The 8949-nt window shown below is 48.5% G+C and overlaps 1 pseudogene; it reads left to right on the top strand.

Moving 5' to 3' along the window:
- Nucleotides 1-3439: 3439 nt before the first annotated feature.
- LOC127030234 (olfactory receptor 51G2-like) lies at nt 3440-4375 on the top strand (annotated as a pseudogene).
- Nucleotides 4376-8949: the final 4574 nt, after the last annotated feature.

The raw sequence follows: 8949 nt of genomic DNA, 5'->3' as shown, positions 1-8949 counted from the left end.
AATAGTGATCGGTTTGCTCTTCTGCTGTGGTCTGCAGTTAGGAGTGCCTTGTTGTAAAAGTTGTCTGTCTGTCCTCCGTCAGCCAACAGAAATGTACCCCCTTAGGGCAGTCTCGCTACCAACATCAGGTGGCTTACCCTTCAACCTTGTTTTAAGTAATGAATATGAGAAAACTCAACGAAAGGCCTTTGAGTATTCTCAAAGGGGGGGATTGTTGGGGGGGGGCCAGGCCCCGAATAATTAATAATAAGACACGGGGTTAAAAGTTTATATTCTCAGGCCTGCCATTGCCCTCGAAGTACTCCTTAGATTAATCAATATGTTTCTTTAAAGCTAGCAAGAGTACATGCAATCATTTATCATTTTCTTTTGTTCTTTTGTTTATGGTATTAAATGCAATCGAGCAAAGGGGGGGCTTTGTAGAGTGGGTAAAGGATATAGTTTAATTAAAGGATCCGGTACTCAATGAATTGTAAATGATGAATTATGGTACCTGTAAGCATCTGTGTAAACAAGTGGGGTATATAAGCTGGGGAAAAGGATAGTGATGTGTGCATGATCTGAGATTCTATATCTCCTTGCACCTTATTTGACTCAAATAAAGATATTTGCTTCTCCACTCCGGTGTGGTCATTGGGGATACGCACACCGGGCAAACGAACCCCCAACTGTTGCACCCCCTGCAACACTGGGTCCCCCCTTTTTATTCTTCAGGGAAAAGGAAGGGAGTTTCCCTCCTGGAACGAGCTGAGGGAAATTTCCATGCACAGAGACTTGTGGATTCTCTGTACTCTGGCCAGCATCCTGGGAGTGTAATGCAGGAAAAGGGGCTGCTGCAGAGAAATCTGCTCCTATATTAATATTATTAATCTATTTCAGTTTATTTCAGCAAGATCACAAGTAGCCATGTGAATAACAGGGATGATAAGCTCCAATTGCAGGAAGACAGCCTGCAGCAGGGCTGGTTTTGCAGGTTTCACTCTCTTTAAAATGCAAAGTGATGTGTAAAGGCTGCAAGCTGTTGCCATTTGCAGATGTTCTGTGCAGCGACAGAGGACTGAGCTGGGCTGTTGGGGTGACTCAGTGATGGGGATGGAGGGCAGGTAGCAGTAGATAGCTTGGGAACCCCTCCCCTACATCTGCCCATGCTCCACGGTGAGTAATTTCATCTACACAGAAATCTGACATTCAAAGCGAGCTTGTAGTGCTAAAACCCTGATACCCTGAGCAATGATTTCTCAAGGAGTCCCATTTTTAGAGATGCTGTGTGCTCTGGGCCCAATCCTGCCAAGGCTGAGGAAGAAGAGACCCCACAGAATATCAGTGACTACTTCCCAAATTGCATCAGGTCTATTTGCCGCTGGAAATTTAATCAGCAAATGCACTTTCAGTAACTTTATTCTTTGACTGGATTGTAGATGCAGGAATTCAGAGCTGCGTTGCTCTGAGGGCACACAAGCAAGTCTCATTTTATGTGAGGGTTCAGTTCCATGGTTAGTGCGTAAAGCGAAAACCACGTATGGTGAAACACTCATTGAGCTGAATGTCGGGCGCAATCGCCTGCACTACAGATGCAGTTTTTATATTGTAATTTTTCTTTTTTCCCTGTTTTTACCGACTGCACAAAGCTGAATTTGAGCATGTTAAAAGCGCCTAAGATGCGACTTGCCTGTATTTCTGTTTCCTGACTAACTGAAGGCTCCAGCACTTCTGCCCTGAAGTTACCCCTCAGAGTTACAGGGCTATGTTCAACTCTTTCTCTTCTCTGGTTTCTGAGGGCCAAATGTCAGGACTCGTAGCCTCCGTTCTCATGGGGTGAAATCTCACCATTCTCCCACCCTCAGACTGGGCCCTGGGCTACCGCACAATGTGGCCGTAGCACTGAGCACTGTGCCTGCTCAATAGGTCCGGCTGGGTTTGTGCCTGTGGTTGACATGTGTGTGCTAAAGTACAGCTGTGTAAATGTTATGCCAAAACTTTTCATTGTAACACAAATATTACAAACAAACATTTCATGACATGTCTGCATATTGAAAGCCAGCGGCAGAGTTGTTGGAATTGCTACAGGAAGGAGCAGTGGTAACTGTTTGCAATGGGTTTGTGCTATTAACTCTCTGTTCAGAGAACAGCTGTATGGAACTCATCCCTGCTAACTGAGCAGAAGCCATTTGTAATACTTACATTCAGGGTCATGCACACAATAACTCTACAATAGCCGTGCAAACTTTCCAAAAAGTCCTGAGAAAACAGAACCGCTGGTCTGTGTTTCAGCAAAGAGGAGAGCTGAGGTGCAGGAAAGAGCAGTGTGATAGTTTCTTATGTAATTTACCTCCATTACCTGTTAAAAAAGCATGGCTGAAGTAACTAGCACACACAGCTGGATATTAGTGCAAACCTAGTGTTTGCACTATTCACCCATTTGCGATGCCAACCCCTCCCTCATCCAGCTGAAGTAACTGTCCATGTTAGCTTGTAGCTTACCAGATAACTACAATCCCTTGCATGGGAGCAGATGCGGGTCCCGTGAGGAGGAAGGGGAACCTATAGGATGATCAAATTCTCTGGATTCAGTCAACATAGGCTGGGCAAAGCACTTCAGCTTCTCTTGGAGGAATTCTTGGGGTCAGAGTGTATCACTGGGAGCATTTGGTAAGGGAAAGTTAATAGATCCCGGTTCCGATCGAATTTACACATGTAAATCTGGAGTGATGTCGTTATTGAATTCAGAACCAGACCCTGAAAATTTATACCATGTGCTGCAAAGATACAGTGACATAATTTGAACTCACATGAGCAGAGAAAATAAAAAAATAAGGTACATAATGAGGTAATGAAACACATTTATGAATAACTTAATTGCAGGACAGATAAACACAATGACCATTTTCACCATGTACTTGCCATATGTGTACACACATGTCATGATAAATGGGCCACGTTTTGAAGTTGAGGGCTAGAAAGAGTGTCTATGTGAATGTCATTATTGTAAACTCACACAGTGCTCAAATAGGCTGTGGTACTCTGATCCACTAGATATAAATGGGGCGAAGGGATTATCTGGATTCAAAGAGGGACTGGATTTACACCACAAAATATGTCTAACTAGTGGGTGCCTGGGGGAATCCTTCCCTTGGAGCAGTTAATCTCCTAGCTCCCTATTGCAGGGATTCCTCCATCTTCCCCTGATGCATGTGTAACTGGTTACTGAGGTAGAAGGACTGCAGGTCTGATCCAGTCTGGCAGTGCCTATCTTCCTATTGGCATATCCTATTGGGGGTGTAAATCCAATTTTATGTTTTTTCTGATCTTCCTTGAGCTTCTGGGAATCCTAGATTTGCACTCAGAGCAGAAAGATGTCTCGTTAAATATCATCTACTTTCCTCTTCTCTTTCTTTTCAGGAAGGAAAGTTCAAAACTTCTCGGACCTGCCCAGTACGGTATGTCAGCTGTCAACGACACCAAATTCACACCTGCAGTGTTCCTTCTTGCTGGGATACTTGGGCAGGAAGACATCTGTCTCTGGGTCTCTGTCTTATTCTGCTTCATGTATGCTATTTCAATAGTAGGAAATTCAGTCATTCTGTTCATTATAAAAACAGATCCAATCGTCCATGAGCCCATGTACATTTTCCTTTCCATGTTGGCCATCACAGACCTTGGTTTATTGACAGCCACCATACCGACGATACTGAGCCTATTCTTGTTTAAACTGTAGAGAGATCAGCCTTGATGCTTGTTTTCCCCAGATGTTCTTCATCCTCTCTCTGCAATTCATTGAATCCTCTGTGCTCTTGTTGATGGCATTTGACCGTTTCATTGCAATCTGTAACTCGCTAAGATATGCCTCCATCTTATCCCTGCCGAGAATAGCCAAGATTGGACTGGTGTTTGTGCGAAGAGCAGTAGCAGTAATATTTCCACTCCTCTTTCTCCTGAAACAGTTCTAATTCTTTCGAGCCAATGTCCTCTCCCTTCCTACTGCCTGCACCAGGACGTCATGAAGCTGGTTTGTTCGGACATCACAGTCAACAACATCTATGGCTTGTTTTTTACAGTCATAATGGTGAGGTTGGACTCGCTGCTCATTTTCCTCTCTTATGCGATGATCCTCAAAGCAGTGCTGAGCATCACGTCCCCAACAAAATGCCTTAGGGCCCTGAACACCTGTGTCTCCCACCTCTGCGCCATCCTGCTCTTCTGCATGCCAGACTTCAGCCTGACTGTCATACACAGATTCCGGAAGAGCTCTTCTCCCTTGCTTCAAATGATCTTGGACTACATCTACCTGCTGGTTCCTCCTTTAATGAATCCAATTGTGTACAGCATGAAAAGCAACCATCTTCGTGCGAGCATAATCAGTGTGTTTGTCAAGTAAAGACTCAGTTCATCATCCGGTTCCAGAGCTGGTGACACAGGTCATGACCACCTATTTCACCTTGGACCCTTATATACGAGGAAACAAGAGCTACTGAACTCCACTCTGTCGAGAGAAGCTCATACAGGGTCTAAGACCTGAAGCTTAGCAGGAGCCAACCCCACCTGCAGTTAAGGGAGGACAGCACTCCCGGGAAAAGAGACTAAGCCAGGCAGTAGCATTTACAAAGTCAATCTGTTCATGGAGAGCCAGGGGAACGGTGCGATGTTTGCCCCTAAAGAGTCATATCTTGGAATCTGGGATTAAACGTCATACACCAAGGACAGTCTCTTATCATCAGTCTCTGTGTCCCAGGACAAGAAGCCATTGTGCTCAGCCAATTTGGCCCATGCTTACAAGGCCCGCTGGTTGCTAGGGAGATGGTGGAATTAGTGGACCCCTTCCGTTAATGGACATGCCGGCAGGGTGGGATTCAGTAGTATGGAAACCGGAAATAGTATAAGGGACCTACCATCAATCAAACACTAACCCCTCCGTTGGCCGCATAAACCCTACCCCTTGATCCCTTAAGCCTCGACCACCTGTCACTGGAAGGCCCACCCATGGAGAATATTACTTCCGGGGTCAAGAAGGACACAGAACCAGAAGCAAAATGTGTCATGTGACCCCTGTAAGAACTCCTCCCACTGCCCTCTACCAATCAGGAGGGGTTTCTCCCCCGTAGGCCCACCCTGAGAGGTGATTTGTACAATCAGGGTTGTTCCTGGGCATGGTGAGCCCTCCGGAAGTGGTTCGTGTGATCCTTCCAAGAACTCCTCCACTGCCCTCTGCGAATCACGATGGGTCTCTGCCACACAGCACCGCCCTTGAGAGCAGATTTGACCAATCAGTGGTGTTCCAGGGCAGGGTGAACTGCCCAGAAGATGGTCGTGTCACCCCTCTAAGAACTTGTCCCAGCGCCCTCTGCCAATCAGAGCGCAGCACTATCACCCCATAAGTCCCAGCAATCAGGACAGAAGAGGTCATCTTTTACCAAGAACACGTGCTTTAGAAATCGTGGAAACATGGACTCCTTCACCACCCTGGTGAGAACTTCGGACTTTGTGTGAGCCCCAAGGGCCTTTGGACTTGTATGGAGAAAGCGCTACATGAGCGACAGTTCCCTCGAGGGCCCTTTGACTCAGCCGTTGGTGGATATGCCAGAACCCGAAACCCAAATCCTCATGAGGCACCCGATGAGCATGAAGGCCTCTTGTTCACCTCCCAGAGGTGGAAGACGAACGCAGCTCAGGGAAGTCACCAGAGGACAAGGTGAAGAAAAAAATGTCGCTCAGGTAAATGAATGATTAAGAAGTGACGACTGATGATGGGGTGCAATGAAATTAGGAACCGGGAGGTTGTGTAAATCTAAAAACAAGCAGTGGTGTGCTTACGCTGTTTCTTTTCTGAAAATCTCTCAACGGCTAGACGATGCTTTTCTAGAGGTCTTTGAGAACTGACATCGGTAGCCTTGTGGGAGCAATGATGAGCTGTCAAAATATTAACAACAGTTTCCCTCCTCCTCACCCCACGAGGGGATCGTGCCCTCCCAAGGGTCATACCTTATCCAACACTCCATGTTCTTGATATCTCCTGGGACCCCTGTCCCATCCACCCCTCTTCCCTCATCCTTGACTGTCCCCTGATACCCCATCCAACTCCTCTTCTCATTCCTGATCACCACCTGGGACCCTTTCCCCATCCAACCACACCTTCTCTCTGTTCCTGCCCCCTACTACCCTATCCAACCCTTGCTATGTCCTGACTGCCCCCCCGAGCCGTTGCCCCCTTTCAATTCTCGTTCCCTGCCCTTTGACCTCCCCGATCCCTATCCACTCCCCAACAACCCACCGAATTCCCCTGCCCTCTTTGAACACCCTGTCCCTGATCCCTGCCCCCTTACGGCACTTCTTGGAGCCATTCGGCTTCAGCCGGCCATGACCGGAAAGGGCGCTGCAGGGGCCCGAGCCGAGCCGGACAGAGATGCTCGGCCGGGACCTGAACCAGTGCCAGTGCTGCGAGGTCAGGGCAGGAGCTGCTCAGCCGGTACCAGGACCGGTGCCGCGGGGCTCGGGCTAGGCTGGACCGGGCTGGAGCTGCTCGGCCGGGACTAGAACCAGCACCGTGGGGCCCGAGCTGGGCCGGGGAATTGGGGCCCGGGCTGGGCCGGAGCCGCTCGGCTGTGACCGGCACCACTGGCCTGGGGTCCAAGCCGAGCCAGAGCTGTTTGGCAGTGACCGGCACCAACGCTGTGGGGCCGGAGCCGGGCCGGCTCGGAGCCACTCGGCCGGAACCAGCACCGGTGCTGTGGGACCCGAGCCGAGCCGATGCCACTGAGGCCAGAGCTGGGGGTGATTGGCTAGGATTGAGCATGGGCGCTCAGCCAGGGGCAGGCCAGGGGCCAGGCCTGAGGGATACGCTCAGCTTGAGCTGGACTGGACTGTGGCATGCCTCTCTGGAGCCCTCCTAACGCCTGCCACCCAGCTTACCTGCCTGCTGCTTGTTTCAGGCTTCTCGCAAACATCTGATTCGCCGGAAGCAGGGGAGGGGGAGGAGAAGGAGGGCAGAGTGTTCAGGGGAGGAGAGGGCAGTGAGCTGGGGCCGGGTCCAGGTGGATAGCTGCCCGAACTTTAGTTACATTTAAAAGCTGTTTTAGAACCGGTTGTCCTGTAACAACTGGTTCTAAAAGGGTTTCTAAATTTAACAACCAGTTCCTGTGAACTGGTGGGAACTGGCTTCAGCTCACCACTACGTGGGAGTAAATATATCATGCATCAGCTGTTTTTGCTCATGTCTGAGACACAGATCTCAAGAGGAAAATCCGTAAAAGGACAAAATGGAAGAATGAACCAGCTCAGACTCCCTAATGGTAGGGGTCATGGTGTCCATTTTGACAGGCGGCTGTAAAAGGTCATGTTAAACCAGGCAATGAATAAAACTTATTTATTTAAATGTGTCAATATGAATGTGTCCCCCTTCATATTTGTGTTAGTAAAAGACGGTACCAGTAAGTCATTTCTACACAGGCAGCTCTCTTAAAGAAAATATATTACATCCCCGGGGAAGTTGGGAGCTTCGGCGGGGGGAACATTCTTTCTCAAGTGGCCAGAAAGCATAGTAAAACTTTAAATAGAAGACAGGTAACAGTTTGGATTTCAGAGAGGGACACTTACACTTTACACATTTCCACCCCACCATCTACTTCAGCCTGGACCATTCCACACAAGAGATCCACTTCCTAGACTCTACAGCACTAATAAACGATGGCCACTTAAACACCACCCTACACCGGAAACCTACTGACCACTATACTTACCTACATGCCTCCAGCTTTCATTCAGACCACACCACTCAACCCATTGTCTACAGCCAAGCTCTATGATACAATCGCATTTGCTCCAACCCCTCAGATAGAAACAAACAACTACAAGATCTCTATCAAGCATTCTTACAACTACAATATCCACCTGCAGAAGTGAAGAAACAGATTGACAGCACCCGAAAGGTACCCAGAAGTCACCTACTACAGGACAGGCTGAAAAAAGAAAGTAACAGAACGCCATTAGCCATCACCAACCAGCTCCCAACCAGTGGCGTATTATCGCCTAGGCCAACAAGGCCTAGGCTTAGAGCGGCAAATTTGCTCACGCCCCCTCCCCATCTCTGCCCCTTCTCCAAATCCCTGGCCTGTCTCCTCTGCCAGGCGCACTTCACTTCCCTCCTTCCATCTCACTCCCTGGCTTGCCACGGGAAAATGCTGGGAGGGAGAAAGAAGCGAGTAGTGGTGCACTCTGAGGAGGCGGAGCAGAGGTGAGCTGCGACCCATGGGTGCTGGGAGTAACCCGGGAGAGAGGGCAGGAACCGCTTCCCACCCCAGCTCATCTCCGCTCCACAGACGCCATCCCCTGAGCATGCCACAATTCCCCTTCTCCTCCCTCCCTCCCAGGCTTGCCGTGGGGAAGCGGAAGTGAGCTGGCACGTGGGGGGTGCGTGGCAATTTTTTGAGGCCCTAGAGGTGGCAAATTTGTTAATCCGCCAAAGCCCCCAACTAAAACCTCGCCAGCACATCATCAAGGATCTACAACCTATCCTGAAGGACAATCCCTCACTCTCACAGATCTTGGGAGAGAGGCCAGTCCGCTCTTACAGACAGCCCACAAACCTACAGCAACCACACAACAAAAACACTAACCCAGGAACCTATCTTTGCAACAAAGCCTATTGCTAACTCTGTTCACATATCTATTGAGGGGATACCATCATAGGACCTAATCACATCAGCCACATTATCAGAGGCTCATTCACTTGCACATCTACCAATGTGATATATGTCATCATGTGCCAGCAATGCCTCTCTGCCATGTACTTTGGCCAGACTGGACAATCTCTATGTAAAAGAATAAATGGAAACAAATCAGACGTCAAGAATTATAACATTAAAAAACCAGTGGGAGAACAATTCAATCTCCCTGGCCACTTGATTACAGACCTAGAAGTCACAATATTACAACAAAAAAACTTCAGAAACAGACTCC

This window comes from Gopherus flavomarginatus, chromosome 1 (genome assembly GCF_025201925.1).
Source record: "Gopherus flavomarginatus isolate rGopFla2 chromosome 1, rGopFla2.mat.asm, whole genome shotgun sequence".
Taxonomy (NCBI): Eukaryota; Metazoa; Chordata; order Testudines; family Testudinidae; genus Gopherus; species Gopherus flavomarginatus.
This window is presented reverse-complemented; position numbering and strand designations above follow the sequence as displayed.